Source organism: Triturus cristatus, chromosome 2_2 (genome assembly GCF_964204655.1).
Source record: "Triturus cristatus chromosome 2_2, aTriCri1.1, whole genome shotgun sequence".
Classification (NCBI taxonomy): Eukaryota; Metazoa; Chordata; class Amphibia; order Caudata; family Salamandridae; genus Triturus; species Triturus cristatus.
Genome location: NC_140582.1, coordinates 240,593,451 through 240,612,303, shown reverse-complemented (window position 1 = coordinate 240,612,303; position 18,853 = coordinate 240,593,451).

Sequence of the window (18,853 nt, the reverse complement as noted above, 5' to 3'; positions counted from 1 at the left end):
CCCTCTTATGACCTCAGGCGGCTCCGGGTACGACGTCTGCTACCTCAGTCAGCGCCGCTTCTCCACCTCGGGCTCCAGGTCTTCGGCTACTCGACGCCAGGCTCCAGGGAAACCAACTCTCAGGTCAGAATCTTGTTATCTTCTTGGTTCTAAGGCCTGTTCCTGCTGTCCAGGTCCTTAGGATGGTTCTCTTCTTTCTTCTTCCCACACAGGGCTATAGGCTGGGATCCATCAGCTGGGACAAGTATCAAGGGTGGGTTTATGGACCCCACTCCAGGCACAAGTTTCCACCCCTGCTGCTTCACTCCTTCCTCCTTCACTCTTGTGCTCCTCTCTCTTCACCAGTCAGGTGCCAACTGCCAGCTCCAACTGCCAACTGCCTCTCTTATCCTCCCAACATTCTAAACGGTTTCCAACTGTCACACAGTTCTGGAATCTCCTGGAAGGTTCTGGAAGGTGCTGGTAGGTTCCAGTGGATGCTGGTGATGTCATGGGAGGCCACCATTTTGTGCTTCAGGCCCTCAGACAGAAGTTTCAGGGGTAGCTAAAATGGCTCCCTGAATCTGTAGCAACACTAAAAAGAAGTCTGGTGGTTCCCAAAAAGGAAAAATTCAAACAGGGTTTGAGGCAAAAGTGGGACAAAATAAATAATGATGAGGAGGGACCACCCAAAGGGCTGACAGGTCTAACAAATGGTGTATCTTCGTTGATCCAAATTTTATGCCATAGGATGAGGGGAGAGGAGTTAATTGTGTCTGCAATGTATGTGAGGCCCAGTTCTGTGTGCACCATATGGGTAGAGGTGCCAGGGGGAACAGCCAAGAGATAACGTAGAAAAGCATTCTCGAGGTGCTGAAGATGTTCGACAGATTCAATCCCCCAGATCCCTGACCCATAGGTGCCGGTTGAGGTGCACTTCGCCCGATAGATCTGGAATAAGGGGCGTAATGGGCGACCCCCTAATTTTTTTGAAAAGTTTGTCAGTGCACCTATTGCTTTAGTCATTGCTGAGCCTCTGGCTTGGGCCGCAGCTCTCCAGGTGCCCCTCTTATTAAAAGTAATGCCCAGGTAAGGGAAGCTATCGACATTGGATAATTTGTTGCCATTCAAAAAGATAGTACATGACTTTTTCCCCATCCCTGGGCCACAGGACATACTATGGGTTTTGGAGGTGTTAACTTTTAGGCCTCTCTTTGACATAAAGTCAGAAAATTCAGAAACAGCCCTCTGAAGCCCCATGGGAGTCTGGGACATTATTGCCGCGTCGTCGGCATAAAGCAAGATGGGGATCGATTTACCATTAATTGTTGGGTAATCGTGGTAAGTTCTAGACAGGTGGTGACTGACAGAGTTGATATAAAGGGTGAAAAGTAAAGGGGCTAATATACAACCCTGTCTTACACCTCGCCTAATAGCGAATCTGTTGGAGCATTCCCCGTTGATGCCATATCTCACGCGGGCCGATGCATCCCTGTACAGCTCTTTAATGAATAATATAATGGTAGGGTCTAAGCCAATTTCTGTGAGGGAGTCCCATAACTGCCCATGATCAACACAGTCAAATGCTGAGCTGAGGTCAAAAAAGGTTATGTAGAGGTTACCTTTTTTTGCCTGAGTATATTTGGCTATAATAAGGGACAGATTAAGACCCTGTTCAATGGTGCCTTTGCCTTGCCTAAAACCATATTGCATTTCGGAGATAATATCTTGAGTGCTTAGCCAATCGTGTAATCTATTTAAAATAATTCGCCCGGCTACCTTCATGAGGGAGTCTAAAAGTGAGATAGGGCGGTAATTGGCGGGATTATCCCTCGCGCCTTTTTTAAAAATCGGGACGACAACAGCCGATGGCCAGGTGGAAATGAAACCAGTGGAATTCAGAGAGTTCAAAGCGTTAGTGAGCAGTGGGGCCCATAAGTCAGGGTGTGACTTAAAAACGTCTATAGGGACGCAGTCAGGGCCTGGGGCTTTCCCGGAGGGGCTGTCATTTAAAGCCATTAGTACTTCATCATGGTCAAAAACAATATTTAGGGGAAAAGAAGAGGGGGTAGTTGAATCAGGAGGGGATATGGATACAGAATCAGTTTCAGAAGGTAGAGTGACCAAGTTAGTAGGATTGTATAGAGAGCTGAAATGAGTGACCCAGGTTTCGGGGGTGATGGCTGAGTCCAAGGACGAAGGCTTGGAAAATCGGAAAAAGGGGGCATTGACTGCCCTCCAGAAGGCGGTGTTATCTTTCTTTTCGGAGGCTTCCACCAGGGCTGCCCAGGCCGACAATTTCAGCTGTTTTTTCCTTGCCTGGCGTTTGGTACAGTAGTTATGTCTAGCGATCTGGATCTCATGACGGTTTCTAGGGTTGGATTTCAGAGCTGCTTTCAACACGCGCAAGGCTTTAGAGCAGTCCCTGTCAAACCAACCGTGGGGGGAAGGGGCAGATTTCTTTGGCGCGCGCGCAAGAAGGTTTTTGATTTCTGTCATGATTACGGAGAACGAGCTGGATATTGTCTGTGGGGTTTCCGTAGATGACAGGCAAATTTGAAAGTGATCATAATTATTGGTAACCAGGTTTATTAGGAAAATGGAGGGGACTACTTTGTCCCATTTGAGGAAAAGGCCCATGGTGGTGCCCAGCTGCAGGGGAGGGGAATAAGTGGTGTTCTGCCTGGCCGGGCCTTTAATATTCGGGGTTAGCTTTAAGGTAACCTCGATGGGGTAGTGGTCACTGATAGGAATTTCAAGGGTCTCCCAATTGGTTATCAAGCCTGAGTACCTTGTGGATATGAGTGAGTAGTCGATCGTGGGATGACAACCTCTCCCATTATAGGTGGGTTTAAAGGACTTAGGGGGAGAACATAAATCATTAACAAAGGATAGATTGAAATAAAATAATAATCCGTTTAACAAGTCTCCCAATTTAGAGTGACAGAAATGGTTAGGGGAATCATCCATTTCAGTCATCCGACCACAAGTGCCTCTGATATTCTGAGAACAAAGCGGGCAGTTGAAATCACCTGCCAGGATAATTAAAGTATCAGAGTTGTTTTGGGACTCTTTGTTTATTAGGTCGGATTTTAATCCGTTAAACACCGGGTCCAAGTATGCATTTGGGATGTTATTATAGAGATTGACCACAACGACATTATGAATGGAGCCGCCGGACAAACTGATTAATTGGTAGTAAGAAGACTGTGTAATATAGGTTGGTTTTAATCGGAGTTCTACAGAGATGTAGGTCGTGAGTCCTCCCTTGTGTCTGCCATAAGGACTGGGGGAGGCTGGGGTGTGAAAGGTCTGATAACCTGGAAGATGAAGCTCTGTAGGGGTCCAGGTTTCCTGGAGGCAGATTATACTGTATCGGGAGACGATTTGAGTCCATGCAGGCTTAGACAGCTTGTCAAGGAGACCTGCCACGTTCCAAGACAAGAGACTGTCTCCCTGCAAGGGCTCAAACGTACAAAGAGTACCAGGCGGCGAGTCTGTTACAGCCTTGGCAGTTTCTATAAAAGGCGGGGAATTTGTCAAGAGATGAAGGTCCCTGTGGATCAAATGGGGGGAATGGAGGGTGGTAGTCAGGACAACCGGCGGAAACGGTAGCACTGGAAGTGAAGGATGGGAAACAGTGGCAAGAGGTGATTTCCACCCCATGGTGGTACTAGGCAACGTATTAATCGTGATGTTAGGGTTGTCTGGTACTAAGGAGGGTGACTGAATACTCATTTGAGATGAATTGTCAGCCATCGGTCCAGGGTGAGAGAGTCAGTCCTGTTCGTTCAAACCCGAGAGGGTAGCGTAGCTGTTAGAAGTGGGAATAGTGAAGTGACATATCTCGGGAGTGGCCCTCGATAAGAGGTATGAAGGTGTGGGATGTGTCAAAAGGGAGCGGGGGTAAAAATAACTTAAATCGGCCGTTGAAATTCCGGAGCCCCTACACGGGGAGTACCAGTCCACAATATGAGGGAGCACTCTATGATCTCGAAAATTAATGATGATGACGTCTCCCTGTTTGTCCTTGGGTCTAGGGCCCAGCCAATTTAATCTCCTGACGTGTAGAATCTCACCATTGATTTCAGGGGGAAGCGGTCTATTCTGAGTCAGCCAGTGTACTACTTTATTTTTGAGTTCCTGGAAGCTCTCCGTTTTACCCTGGGCAAGAACTGGGACGCCAATGAGGGTGACTACATAAGGTGCTGCTTCAGGGGGCAAGTCAATGTGTGAGCTTCTATCTAATTTGTCAGCTGAGGAGGGCTGCCTATAGAAGTTAATACCCCGGGGGTCTGTGGAAATGGGAGTTGGATCTTCTCTAATTGCTCCTTTGACGGAAGATTGTATCTGTAGGGTAGACAGGGAAGCTTGTGTGTTCTGTATTTGGTTGTATGGGTTGGTCTGGGTAGTCGTTAGAGTGTGAGGTAGAGAATGGGTGACCGAGGGGTTTTTACGTAAATGGGAATTCAATTCTGTGTTTGAGGCAAGAAGAGACGCATGCGAGACTTCCAAAGATGCTAGCTGTGATGCGATGTTCTTAACTCTCTCTAAAAGAGGTGAGAGTAAAGATCTTACCAAGTGCTCTATGTCGGTAAGTAAATTAGAATAAGGGGAAATAGGAGGCTGCGTGGAAGATACTGGGGGCCTAGTTCGTGTGGGGGACCGTGTTGGTTGGGGCGTATTTTGAGGCGCATCCAAGTGGCCATCCTTTCTCCTTTTTTTTGGTGGAGCAGACCGGGTGGATTTTGCTATTGCCTTCGAGCGGCTGGGTCTGTTATTTCCCGGTTTTCGCTTAGGGGTCTTAACAATGTGGGTAGGTGATAAATCCACGGGAGGGATGCCGACAGTGAGTTGAGAATTGAGGGAACAAATTTCAGGCTCGGTGGAAATAGAGGCTATGTCTATTGGATCATGATGAGGCGCAGATGGGCCAGGATCAGGGATTGAATCAAAGTCATTATCCCTAGGTGGCGGTGAAATGGCCTGTTGAATATGGCCCATTGAAGATCGCTTCTGAAAAGCGGGGTCCAGTGATAAGCGGCGTTCGGTGATGGCGATCTCTTTTTCTAGCACGGAAGCGGCCCTGGTAATAAAGTGGTCGAGTGTCCCCCTGACTGAGCCCCCAACCAGAGAAGGCCTTCGTTTAGTCGTGTGAGAGGACATATTGGTTAACTTGGTAATATCGAAACGCAGATCACATAAATGCAGTTATACCATGTGGAGAGTAAGACACTTAAGCCTGTCAGGAGTCTATGGCGGGCAGTTCCTGTAAATCCAGAGGGAGACAAGGCACAAGTCAATCACCTGGTTCAGGGAAGGTAGGCGACCTTGGAGTGGGGAGGACAGGGGGGGTGGCCCAGCCCAGCCTCGATCAGCCTTGGACGGCCCGCCCTTAGCCCGGGCTTAGCCCGGCGTGTCCCGCTGCGCGTCCCGCGAAGCGGGAGGCGCGAGGTCACTTTGAAGGCCTGCCTGTGTAAGGGGAGGGGCTGCTGCTGATGACGCTCCCCCTCGCTGCCTCAGGGTCCTCTGGTCACAGTAGTTGCTGTATCGGTAAATCCGTTAGCCGTCCGCTGCGCGTCCCGCAAAGTTAAAACTAAAGGAGCTCCGCATCAATCCGCATCAATGGCAGTATCAATGGCAGTATAGAAATACAGCTGGGCAAATGAAGTATAGCGATGTCTTTTGCTAAGATGGTGGGGGGCTGGAGCAGGAACGAGGACTTAGTCAAGCGGGGCTCCCAAGGCTGTGTTGCAGGCCACCTCCGCAAGACCCCAAGGGCTCACTTGCTGTGGCTGCTTGCTAAAGGGAAGCTGCGCTTGTCACCAAAAATCACTGCTAGCACCCTCTGTCTCCAATAGACTTCCGAACCGGTCTTTCTCACTCCAGGCTAGACAGGTAAGGCCGGATTGTAATTGTGGGATTGGCGAGGTTAGGCAGGGTCTTGGCGGCGTGAAGCAAAGCAGTGCTGAGCCAAACCGCGAGGTGAGGGGGAGGGGGAAGGGAGGCAAGCTCCGCAGGTCTTCCTCGCTCGCACGTTAGCCCCTCTCCGCCAGTCTCTCTCCCCGCCTCTCACCTCCACTCTCTCGCTCTCTAAGGTGTCGCAGAGTCTCGCTTGCTCCGCAGCTCCGTAGGTCCCACAGCTCTGCAGCCGCTCTACCAGATATTGGGGGCCCCTGCATCATCAAATGAGATGGAGACCAGAGATAAATAGATGGACTACCAGGATATCACCCATTAACGAGCATCGAGGTGGTACAAGATAAATGTAAAAGTATTACCTACAAGCATGGACTGAAGAAGATAACCAGTCTGAACATTCATCAGTAGTTTCACATCATTAAGAAGAAAGTACATGTGTTATCCAATGTGAAGTGTAATCACCAGAAGTTAGAGAATCAGGCTTATTTTTTCAGCTCGAGCCATGGGATTAATTTAAATCAAGCTCATGTGAAATGTGAATAACATCAAGTGCTACTTTGAATGGGGTGCATATAGGAGGAGTGTAATGGGATCCTGTAAAGGACGTTTGTTCCAACAGCTTGTGTGACCTATAGTTGTCTGTTACTGAGTATTTATAAACAAATGAATCTTTACACCCAAATAAATGGTGTGGACAATTGTTTATGCAGCACATTGAGCACATGTTTGTGATCGTCCTTTTGTCTGCCTTGCATAGAACAGTGAATGAAGTAATAAGAAACCTACATTTAAGTAAATTTAAGGTTCTAGAAATATGTACATTGAGACAATAAGGTTTAAAAGTTTCCTGGGTTGACACAATTATATTTATTTGTGCACACAATAACATCAGCATGTGGTTGTCAAAGATCAACTTAGCCTCAACCACGTTGTTGAGAGTGAAATCCTACTTGCTTCATTCACCTTTAGTTACAAAATGTAAAGTGAAAATGTGTGATTCAGGGACAGTGTTGGAAACAGCCCACTCCCACTCCGCAGGGTGGTGGTGGACTCCCCGAACACACTGTGGTAGCTTGGCTCGAGTGGTCAGGAAACAGGCGCAGTGCTAAGCATACAATATACCCATACAATAACCATGCGTGCATCCGTTCCAAAAACGACTCTACACCGTAAAAATTATGAAAATATGTTTCTTTATCTTTCTTCTCTTAGTTGCTGATTGGGAAAATAAATAACAATCACAATATATACATTTTTAAATATAGCAGGTCAAATAAATATTGGCTGTTTGCTGAAATAAATAGGGGTGATTATAAATAACAGGGCATAAATACAAGTGCAATATATACAGTCAATTAAATACTTTGAGGTAATAAATACTGTATCAATAAATACTGTCCCAATAAATACTGTACACCAGCAAGTCCTGTGGACCTAGAAATTCAGTGCAGCAATAAATAGATGAGAACTTAATAAATACAGTAACCCCAATAAATAATTAGAAGTATACAGTACACTTTGTGAATCAGATGACACTTCACTACTGAAGGGCTGAATTGGCCCAGGCACAGCTTGTAGGGTGTGAAAGGCTTGAGGGGTACTACTCCCTGGCTGAGGCAAAGGCTGAGGCCTAAACTGAGGTAGATCAAAAAGAGGGGGAAATACCAATGCCCTGGCTTCCCTTCTCCACACAACCTCTCTAGGTTAGTCCCAGTTCACCCCAGGCACAGTCAGGTGGGTTTCAGCTCCTCCCTAGCCCCTTAGAGTAGTCTCTCAGGTCTCCACAGGGCCTTAGGCGCCCTCTACTCCACTTACTGCCCTTTTCTGATGTTCCGACGCCGCTGGAGTCGTGTCGACGCCGCTGGAGTCGTGTCGACGCCGTGAGGCGGTTCCGGTTCGGTCTCGGCGGCCTCGGCACAGTGTCAGTTCTTTGACGACGCCGGTAGGCGGTTCCGGTCCGATGTCGGGGCCTCGGTTCGACCTCTACCTTCGATTCGACGGCGTCGGGCAGTCTCCACACGATGTCGACTTCGGGCGGCTCCGGTCCGATGGCGCACTCGGCTCCGATGACGTCGGCCGGCCTGGCCTCGCTGTCGACTTCCGGCGACTCCGGGGTGCGATCCTCACCCCCGACCTCCGGTGCTCCTCCTCACAGGCTCCGGGCGACTCCGGAGTGCGATCCTCACTCCCGACCTCCGGTGCTCCTCTACCTCGGTCTCCGACGACTCCGGAGGGCGGACTTCACCCTTCCGATGACGCCGCTCGCTCGACCTCGGTTCACCTCCTTCTCGACCCTTGGTATTCCACTCGACCTCCGCCGGCGCCCTCTTATGACCTCAGGCGGCTCCGGGTACGACGTCTGCTACCTCAGTCAGCGCCGCTTCTCCACCTCGGGCTCCAGGTCTTCGGCTACTCGACGCCAGGCTCCAGGGAAACCAACTCTCAGGTCAGAATCTTGTTATCTTCTTGGTTCTAAGGCCTGTTCCTGCTGTCCAGGTCCTTAGGATGGTTCTCTTCTTTCTTCTTCCCACACAGGGCTATAGGCTGGGATCCATCAGCTGGGACAAGTATCAAGGGTGGGTTTATGGACCCCACTCCAGGCACAAGTTTCCACCCCTGCTGCTTCACTCCTTCCTCCTTCACTCTTGTGCTCCTCTCTCTTCACCAGTCAGGTGCCAACTGCCAGCTCCAACTGCCAACTGCCTCTCTTATCCTCCCAACATTCTAAACGGTTTCCAACTGTCACACAGTTCTGGAATCTCCTGGAAGGTTCTGGAAGGTGCTGGTAGGTTCCAGTGGATGCTGGTGATGTCATGGGAGGCCACCATTTTGTGCTTCAGGCCCTCAGACAGAAGTTTCAGGGGTAGCTAAAATGGCTCCCTGAATCTGTAGCAACACTAAAAAGAAGTCTGGTGGTTCCCAAAAAGGAAAAATTCAAACAGGGTTTGAGGCAAAAGTGGGACAAAATAAATAATGATGAGGAGGGACCACCCAAAGGGCTGACAGGTCTAACACGCGTCCCCCCCAGCTGAAAGTGGGGAGAGCTACCCAACCCCTTGGGAGTTCTCATCACTAAGGCGGAAATACCTTGAGAGACCGTCTGCGTTGGCGTGGTCCACTCCAGGCCGATGTTCCACCTGAAAGTCCATCCCCTGTAGGGAAATAGACCACCTCAACAACTTGGGATTCTCCCCCTTCATTTGCATCAGCCAACGAAGGGGTCGGTGGTCGGTCTGAACTAGGAAGTGCGAGCCAAACAGGTATGGCCGCAACTTCTTCAGAGCCCATACCACTGCAAAGGCTTCACGCTCTATTGCACTCCACTTCTGTTCCCTGGGAAGTAGTCTCCTGGATAGGAAGACCACGGGTTGATCCAGACCCTCTTCGTTGAGCTGCGATAACACTGCCCCAATGCCATGTTCTGATGCATCTGTCTGGACAATGAACTCCTTGGAAAAGTCTGGGGCCCGTAAGACCGGGGCCTCGCACATGGCTTTCTTCAATCTCTCAAAGGCTTGCTGACAAGCCTCCGTCCAGACTACCCGTCGAGGTTGTTTCTTGGACGTGAGCTCCGTGAGAGGGGCTACGATGGTACCGTACCCCTTCACGAAGCGGCGATAGTATCCCGTGAGGCCCAAAAATGCTCGGACCTCAGTCTGTGTCTTGGGGGGTTCCCAGGCCATGATGGCCTCGATCTTCGCCTGGAGGGGTTGCACCGTCCCCCTACCCACCAAGTGTCCAAGGTACACTACCGACCCCTGCCCGATCTGGCACTTGCTGGCCTTGATCGTCAATCCAGCTTGTCTCAGGGCCTGGAGAACAGCTTGCAGGTGCTGCAAGTGATCCTCCCAGCTGTTACTGAAGACGGCTATGTCATCCAGATAAGCAGCAGAGAAACTCTCCATCCCGGTGAGGATCTGGTTTACCAGGCGCTGAAACGTGGCAGGTGCGTTCTTGAGCCCAAAGGGCATCACACAGAACTGGTAGTGGCCATTGGGCGTGGAGAAGGCTGACCTTTCCCTTGCTCCATCAGTCAACGAGATCTGCCAGTACCCTGAAGTAAGGTCAAAGGTACTTAGATATTGGGCAGCTCCCAGCCGGTCAATCAATTCATCCGCCCTAGGGATCGGATGAGCATCAGTCCTTGTCACTGAATTCAGTCCCCGGTAGTCCACACAGAACCTCAGTTCTGGTTGGGCACCCGGTGGTGCAGCTTTCGGTACTAACACCACCGGACTGGACCAGGGGCTGCTAGAAGGTTCAATCACTCCTAGCTCCAGCATCTTAGTGACTTCACTATGAATGCTGGCCTTCACCTTGTCAGACATCCGGTAGATCTTGGACTTCACAGGTGGGCTGTCTCCTGTGTCCACGTCATGGACGCACAGGTGAGTCCTACCCGGGACAAGGGAGAACAACGAGGAGTACTGCCCCAGGACCTGGCGACAGTCCTCCTGCTGTTCAGGAGTTAGGGATGGGGAGAGAATCACTCCCTCCACCGACCCATCCTTTTCTTGAGACGCAAACAGATCAGGGAGAGGCTCGCTTTCCACGTCCTCTCCTCCGTCAGTCACCATCATCAAGATGACTTCGGGCCTCTCGTGGTGGGGTTTGAGGCGGTTGGCATGCAGCACCCGCAGGGGCTGACGAGGGGTCTTCAGGTCCACCAAGTAGGTAGCCTTACCCTTCTTCTCCAACACCTCAAAGGGTCCTGACCAGCGATCCTGGAGGGCACTAAGCTCTCCTGGTTCGATCACCCACACCTTCTGGCCAGGCTCCAACTCCACCGGGTGAGCGTTGTGGTCATACCACGCCTTCATCACTGCTTGGCTGGCTTCCAAGTTGTCAGAAGCTTGCTTCCACAACTTAGCCATTTGGCTCCGGAAGGCCAGCATGTAGCTCACCACATCCTGGGGGAGCTTTCTGGGAGTTCTTTCCCATCCGTCTCTCACCAGGTTAAGAGGTCCGCGTACAGGGTGCCCATACAGAAGCTCGAAGGGGCTGAAGCCCACTCCCTTCTGTGGCACTTCCCTGTAAGAAAAAAGTAAACAGGGTAGGAGGACGTCCCATTTCCTCCGCAGGCTTTCAGGCAGACTTCTGATCATGCCTTTCAAGGTTTTATTAAACCTTTCCACCAGACCATTGGTCTGGGGGTGGTAAGGAGTTGTGAACCGGTAGGTCACTCCACACTCCTTCCACATTGCCCGCATATATGCTGACATGAAGTTGGTCCCCCTGTCGGACACAACTTCCTTGGGAAAACCCACTCGGGTAAAGATTCCCATCAGGGCCCTTGCCACAACAGGTGCTGTTATGGTCCTCAGAGGTATTGCCTCTGGGTACCGTGTGGCATGATCCACCAGAACCAGGATAAACCTGTGACCAGCTGTAGTCGGTGGATCTAATGGACCCACAATGTCGATGCCCACCCTTTCAAAGGGGGTGCTAACGACAGGAAGTGGTTCCAGGGGAGCTTTCAGCTTCACCCCTGTTTTCCCACTGGCTTGGCAAGACACACATGTCCGGCAGTAGGTATCGGACGACACTTTCATCTGAGGCCAATAAAAGTGTGGGACAAGACGGGCGAAGGTCTTGTCTTGCCCCAGGTGTCCTGCCAAGGGGATTTCGTGAGCCAACTCTAACAGGAAGGCTCGAAAACGTTGAGGTACTACCAAGGCTCGTGACGATCCAGGTAGGGGTGCCTTGGGTTCACTGTAGAGGAGGCCATCCTCCCAGTAGACACTGTAGTTCCCTTCAACGTTCCCTGCTGCCTGGGCTTCGGCCTGTCGCCTCAGCCCCTCAAGGGTAGGGCACTCCCTCTGGCCCTGGCAGAATTCCTCCCTGGACGGGCCTCCCTCCACGTGCCACTCGGCCGGGATGGGTAAGTCCTCCAGGTTGGTAACGTCCCCCTCCGCAGACTCCTGGTCCACCACCTCCGGTGGCCTATCCGTCCTACGGGGTGGAGACGCCGAGGCAGGCTCCTCCTGTCCTCGGTTCTTCCCTTGACTGGCAGCTGGCTGGGCCTTTGTTCCAGGCTCCAGCCGGAATGAACTCCCTCTTCGGGTAGTCTCGGACCTTGTGCTAACACAGGCCCAGTCAGGTGTACCCAGCATCTCGGTATGAGTCCGGTATTCCACCTCCTTCCAAGCGTTGTGCTCCATGTCATTGCCCAGCAGACAATCGACTGGCACGGCAGGGCTTACGGCAACTCGAAGTGAACCTGCAACCCCCCCCCCATTCAAAGGGAACCTCAGCCACGGGATAGTGGCCGGTTCTGCCGTCAGCCATCGCGGCTGGGTGGAGTACATCGGGAATGACTTGCTCTGGAGACACCAGTTGGCTACGTACCATAGTCATACTGGCTCCTGTGTCTCTCAGAGCCTCCCCTCTTTGGCCATTGATGGTGATCCACTGCCCATACTTTGCAGTATTTGCGGGCACCTGGATCTTAGGAACCATCTCCCGTTCTCCCAGGGACACTAAAGTGACACCCGCCCACTCCCTTCCCTTAGTTAAGGGCATCTCCTCCCCGAGCACTACACTAGCTACCCCGGGGGGCTTTCCTCCAGTGGGAGGGGGTGAGCGTTTCTGACACTTCGGATCTCCTTTATAGTGTCCAACGCCACCGCACTCGTAGCAATGGACAACCCTTGGCTGCTGACTCTGGCCAGGATTAGGGTTTCTGGGTGGGTTAGCCTTAGAGGTGAATCCTGTTCCCTTCCCTTGGAAGTTATTTTGGGGGCCTTTGGAGAACTCCTTTTTCTTTTCCCCTCCTTCTTTCTTTTGGGGGGCGCCCTGTCCGGCCTTTTGAGTATCCCCTCCAGTCCCCCTGGTGGACACCCGGGTACTAGCCCAAATGTCCGCCTCCTCAGCAAGCTTCCGGGGGCTGGTCAGCTTGCTATCCACCAGGTGTTGCCGCAGTTCAGGGAAACATTTCTCGAGTAGGTGTTCCTTCAGTACTAGGTCAAACAGCTCCTCGTAGTTCCTGACTTCACTGCCCTGAATCCAACCTTCCAGTGCCTTCTTTGCATAGTCCAGGAAGTCCACCCAATTCTGTGTGCCCAGTTTGTGACTACCCCTGAACTTCTGTCTATACTTTTCCGGAGTAAGTCCAAACTTCCTGATGAGCGCCAGTTTCATGGTGGGGTAGTGGGTTTGCTCATCCTCTTCGAGGGCCAATAAAGCATCCCTACCAGCTGGAGGCATGTATTTATACAGTCCCCCTCCCCAATACTTCGCTGGAACCCCATGGGCCCTCAATGAGACCTCATAGGCTGCGAGCCATTTGGCGATGTCATCACCTGCCCCATAGCTTGCTACAATGTCCTTTGGCAGGTAAGGTTTGGATTCCCTGGTGGACTCTTGGATTTGGCTGCCACCATTAGGAACAGTTGGTGCCCCAATTCTGAGGATCTGAAGCTCTATCTCCTTCAGTCTTATCTCATGAGCCATCCTCTCTTTCTCCGTCTCATGAGCCAACCTCTGTTCCTCCTTCTCCTTCTCCAGCTTTGCTAAATCCAATGTGAGCTGTCTTTTCTCTCTCCGATCTGCTAACTCCACGCTGGATAAGCCCCCACTAGAGGCACGGCTGCCCCCCCTAGAAAGTGTCCTGGGCCCTGCTGACAGGTTCCCCACCTCAGGTTGGTACATCTCAGCCCCCTCGGGGTCAGGCTCTCCATCCCTGTCTTCCTCCTCAGCCTTGCCTTCCCTGCGTGCCTCCCCCCAAGCCCTTAAGCTGGTTTGAAGTGCACCCTTCTTTGCTCCTGGGGGACAGTACACCCCCTCTCGCTGGCAAAACTCCCTGAGTTGGGCCACAGTGTATGTTTCTAAATCTTCAAGAACAAACTCCATCTTGCCCACTCAGGTTAGAGGATAGGTTTTGTGCAGTAACAATGCAGGGGGGTACCTTTAGTAATACCTCCTCCCACCACCAGAGTAAATTTGGAAAAAAACAAAAACCCACAATTTGGAAGGCCGCTGTGAGAAAACTCCCGGTGTAGGCCTATGGACTACCCACAGTTATTGTTGAGTATATGTAGGCACAGCTCTATCCCACCACTGAACACCAATTTATGTTGGAAACAGCCCACTCCCACTCCGCAGGGTGGTGGTGGACTCCCCGAACACACTGTGGTAGCTTGGCTCGAGTGGTCAGGAAACAGGCGCAGTGCTAAGCATACAATATACCCATACAATAACCATGCGTGCATCCGTTCCAAAAACGACTCTACACCGTAAAAATTATGAAAATATGTTTCTTTATCTTTCTTCTCTTAGTTGCTGATTGGGAAAATAAATAACAATCACAATATATACATTTTTAAATATAGCAGGTCAAATAAATATTGGCTGTTTGCTGAAATAAATAGGGGTGATTATAAATAACAGGGCATAAATACAAGTGCAATATATACAGTCAATTAAATACTTTGAGGTAATAAATACTGTATCAATAAATACTGTCCCAATAAATACTGTACACCAGCAAGTCCTGTGGACCTAGAAATTCAGTGCAGCAATAAATAGATGAGAACTTAATAAATACAGTAACCCCAATAAATAATTAGAAGTATACAGTACACTTTGTGAATCAGATGACACTTCACTACTGAAGGGCTGAATTGGCCCAGGCACAGCTTGTAGGGTGTGAAAGGCTTGAGGGGTACTACTCCCTGGCTGAGGCAAAGGCTGAGGCCTAAACTGAGGTAGATCAAAAAGAGGGGGAAATACCAATGCCCTGGCTTCCCTTCTCCACACAACCTCTCTAGGTTAGTCCCAGTTCACCCCAGGCACAGTCAGGTGGGTTTCAGCTCCTCCCTAGCCCCTTAGAGTAGTCTCTCAGGTCTCCACAGGGCCTTAGGCGCCCTCTACTCCACTTACTGCCCTTTTCTGATGTTCCGACGCCGCTGGAGTCGTGTCGACGCCGCTGGAGTCGTGTCGACGCCGTGAGGCGGTTCCGGTTCGGTCTCGGCGGCCTCGGCACAGTGTCAGTTCTTTGACGACGCCGGTAGGCGGTTCCGGTCCGATGTCGGGGCCTCGGTTCGACCTCTACCTTCGATTCGACGGCGTCGGGCAGTCTCCACACGATGTCGACTTCGGGCGGCTCCGGTCCGATGGCGCACTCGGCTCCGATGACGTCGGCCGGCCTGGCCTCGCTGTCGACTTCCGGCGACTCCGGGGTGCGATCCTCACCCCCGACCTCCGGTGCTCCTCCTCACAGGCTCCGGGCGACTCCGGAGTGCGATCCTCACTCCCGACCTCCGGTGCTCCTCTACCTCGGTCTCCGACGACTCCGGAGGGCGGACTTCACCCTTCCGATGACGCCGCTCGCTCGACCTCGGTTCACCTCCTTCTCGACCCTTGGTATTCCACTCGACCTCCGCCGGCGCCCTCTTATGACCTCAGGCGGCTCCGGGTACGACGTCTGCTACCTCAGTCAGCGCCGCTTCTCCACCTCGGGCTCCAGGTCTTCGGCTACTCGACGCCAGGCTCCAGGGAAACCAACTCTCAGGTCAGAATCTTGTTATCTTCTTGGTTCTAAGGCCTGTTCCTGCTGTCCAGGTCCTTAGGATGGTTCTCTTCTTTCTTCTTCCCACACAGGGCTATAGGCTGGGATCCATCAGCTGGGACAAGTATCAAGGGTGGGTTTATGGACCCCACTCCAGGCACAAGTTTCCACCCCTGCTGCTTCACTCCTTCCTCCTTCACTCTTGTGCTCCTCTCTCTTCACCAGTCAGGTGCCAACTGCCAGCTCCAACTGCCAACTGCCTCTCTTATCCTCCCAACATTCTAAACGGTTTCCAACTGTCACACAGTTCTGGAATCTCCTGGAAGGTTCTGGAAGGTGCTGGTAGGTTCCAGTGGATGCTGGTGATGTCATGGGAGGCCACCATTTTGTGCTTCAGGCCCTCAGACAGAAGTTTCAGGGGTAGCTAAAATGGCTCCCTGAATCTGTAGCAACACTAAAAAGAAGTCTGGTGGTTCCCAAAAAGGAAAAATTCAAACAGGGTTTGAGGCAAAAGTGGGACAAAATAAATAATGATGAGGAGGGACCACCCAAAGGGCTGACAGGTCTAACAGACAGTATATGAAAAGTGATAACATAGAACGTAGCTGGCTGTTTGTCAGACTTTCGAGGATAAAAATATCAACATGCCAAGAGAGTGTGGTCAACAATTCGCAATAATGTGTATATATAGCGAAGGAGCCTGCTCTGGCCCGGAGGGGACCCCACTGCATACAAAGCAGGTCCGTGCCTTTGATTTTCCTTTGGCACAGTTGGAACGACGTGGTCGTTTGAACATGGCGAAAGTGAGCAGTGTCCCAACATTACCTGTAAACAGCTGCTTTAATGTTGCAATGTTTTGGGGAAATTACGGCACCTATTCAGGAGTGTGATAAATGGCAAAAACTATAATAACCACAACGCTTAGCCTGCATACGCCTACTCAGGTGGAACTTTAAAAGCTTAAATGATGACAGCTGACCCGTTGTTTCTTTTCATGCAGAGCCAGTGATCAAGGGTATCACCCGAAACGCGTATGGCTAAAGATGCAATGCTGAGAGGATTTTGTTGGAATCTGCAGCCTGCTCAATAAAATGATAAGAATCCACGACGTGTGTGGCTTCTTCGCTTTTTCGAGCGCTTCATTTGGAATATGTACGGCCTGCTCTGGCCCGGAGGGGACCCCACTGCATACAAAGCAGGTCTGTGCCTTTGATTTTCCTTTGGCACAGTTGGAACGACGTGGTCGTTTGGACATGACTAAAGTAAGCAGTGTCCCAACGTTACCTATAAAAAGCTGCTTTAAGAACTTTGCAATGTTTTTGGGAAATTACGGCACCTATTCAGGAGTGTGATAAATGGCAAAAACTATTATAACCACAATGCTTAGCCTGCATACGCCTACTCAAGCGGAACTTTAAAAGTTTAAATGATGACAGCTGACCCGTTGTTTCTTTTCATGCAGAACCAGTGATCACGGGTATCACCCGAAACGCGTATGGCTAAAGATGCAATGCTGAGATGATTTTGTTGGAATCTGCAGCCTGCCCAATAAAACGATAAGAATCCACGACGTGTGTGGCTCCTTGGCTTTTTCGAGTGCTTAATTTGGAATATGTATATATCTATATATATATATATATATATATATATATATATATATATATATCTATATATATTCACTGAAAAAACCATAGGTTTCACACATGTTATAGTTAGCTGGACATTTCACTCGTAAAAAACCAATGAAATTCCCCTGTTATAGATAGATAGATAGATATTGAGCTTTATTCGATATGTAAATACAATATCAAAAAAGTACACATGAATAAAAATCCTTAAAACAGCTAAAATTACATGCAGTCAATAACGTAAGTAAAATCACAAAAGTTAAAAAGATAGGTACAGCTAAGCAACAAAATTTAAAACAGGTTAGGGTTGCATTGATGACCTCAGCCTCATCGTCATTTTCAGGTAAGATGACATAGCTGCCAGGACTAAAGGGGTTTCCAAAGATTTTAATTTGCAGTATGCCAGTTTGCATGTGCGTATACCCCAAGATCTCAGCAGTGGTTTTAAAAAAGTAGTCCTTGGCAGGTGATAAAATCTGCAGAAAAGGATGCAATGGATGTTGGATTGAGGCGAGAGGCCATCACAGGGGCATTTTTGTAGGTCAGTGTCCCAGCAATTTGGATTAGGGAAAGTAAGAAGTCTGAAGAACGTGTTAATGCGAAGACGGGTCAGGAGCATACGAATGAATGGAGATGGTTCTAGTAATAAGTATTGCTGTATGCCAGTCACAGTGATCGAATTTTGGTAATCAACAGTGGTGGACTTCTGTGATTCTAAGAGCCAGCGTTTACGGTGCAGATGATTTAAAACAAGTCGCTTAAGCTCGGCTTTGGATATGTGAGATAAGGTTGATGGATCAGTAAAAGAATTCCGGATGCCCGATGTCAGTGGATAACCCTTTTACATAGTTCAGCCATTTAATGTTCCTGACCTCTGTCAGTTTTAGACAGTCTACTATGATTTCCCTATTAAATGGTGTATCTTCGTTGATCCAAATTTTATGCCATAGGATGAGGGGAGAGGAGTTAATTGTGTCTGCAATGTATGTGAGGCCCAGTTCTGTGTGCACCATATGGGTAGAGGTGCCGGGGGGAACAGCCAAGAGATAACGTAGAAAAGCATTCTCGAGGCGCTGAAGATGTTCGACAGATTCAATCCCCCAGATCCCTGACCCATAGGTGCCGGTTGAGGTGCACTTCGCCCGATAGATCTGGAATAAGGGGCGTAATGGGCGACCCCCTAATTTTTTTGAAAAGTTTGTCAGTGCACCTATTGCTTTAGTCATTGCTGAGCCTCTGGCTTGGGCCGCAGCTCTCCAGGTGCCCCTCTTATTAAAAGTAATGCCCAGGTAAGGGAAGCTATCGACATTGGATAATTTGTTGCCATTCAAAAAGATAGTACATGGCTTTTTCCCAATCCCTGGGCCACAGGACATACTATGGGTTTTGGAGGTGTTAACTTTTAGGCCTCTCTTTGACATAAAGTCAGAAAATTCAGAAACAGCCCTCTGAAGCCCCATGGGAGTCTGGGACATTATTGCCGCGTCGTCGGCATAAAGCAAGATGGGGATCGATTTACTATTAATTGTTGGGTAATCGTGGTAAGTTCTAGACAGGTGGTGACTGACAGAGTTGATATAAAGGGTGAAAAGTAAAGGGGCTAATATACAACCCTGTCTTACACCTCGCCTAATAGCGAATCTGTCGGAGCATTCCCCGTTGATGCCATATCTCACGCGGGCCGATGCATCCCTGTACAGCTCTTTAATGAATAATATAATGGTAGGGTCTAAGCCAATTTCTGTGAGGGAGTCCCATAACTGCCCATGATCAACACAGTCAAATGCTGAGCTGAGGTCAAAAAAGGTTATGTAGA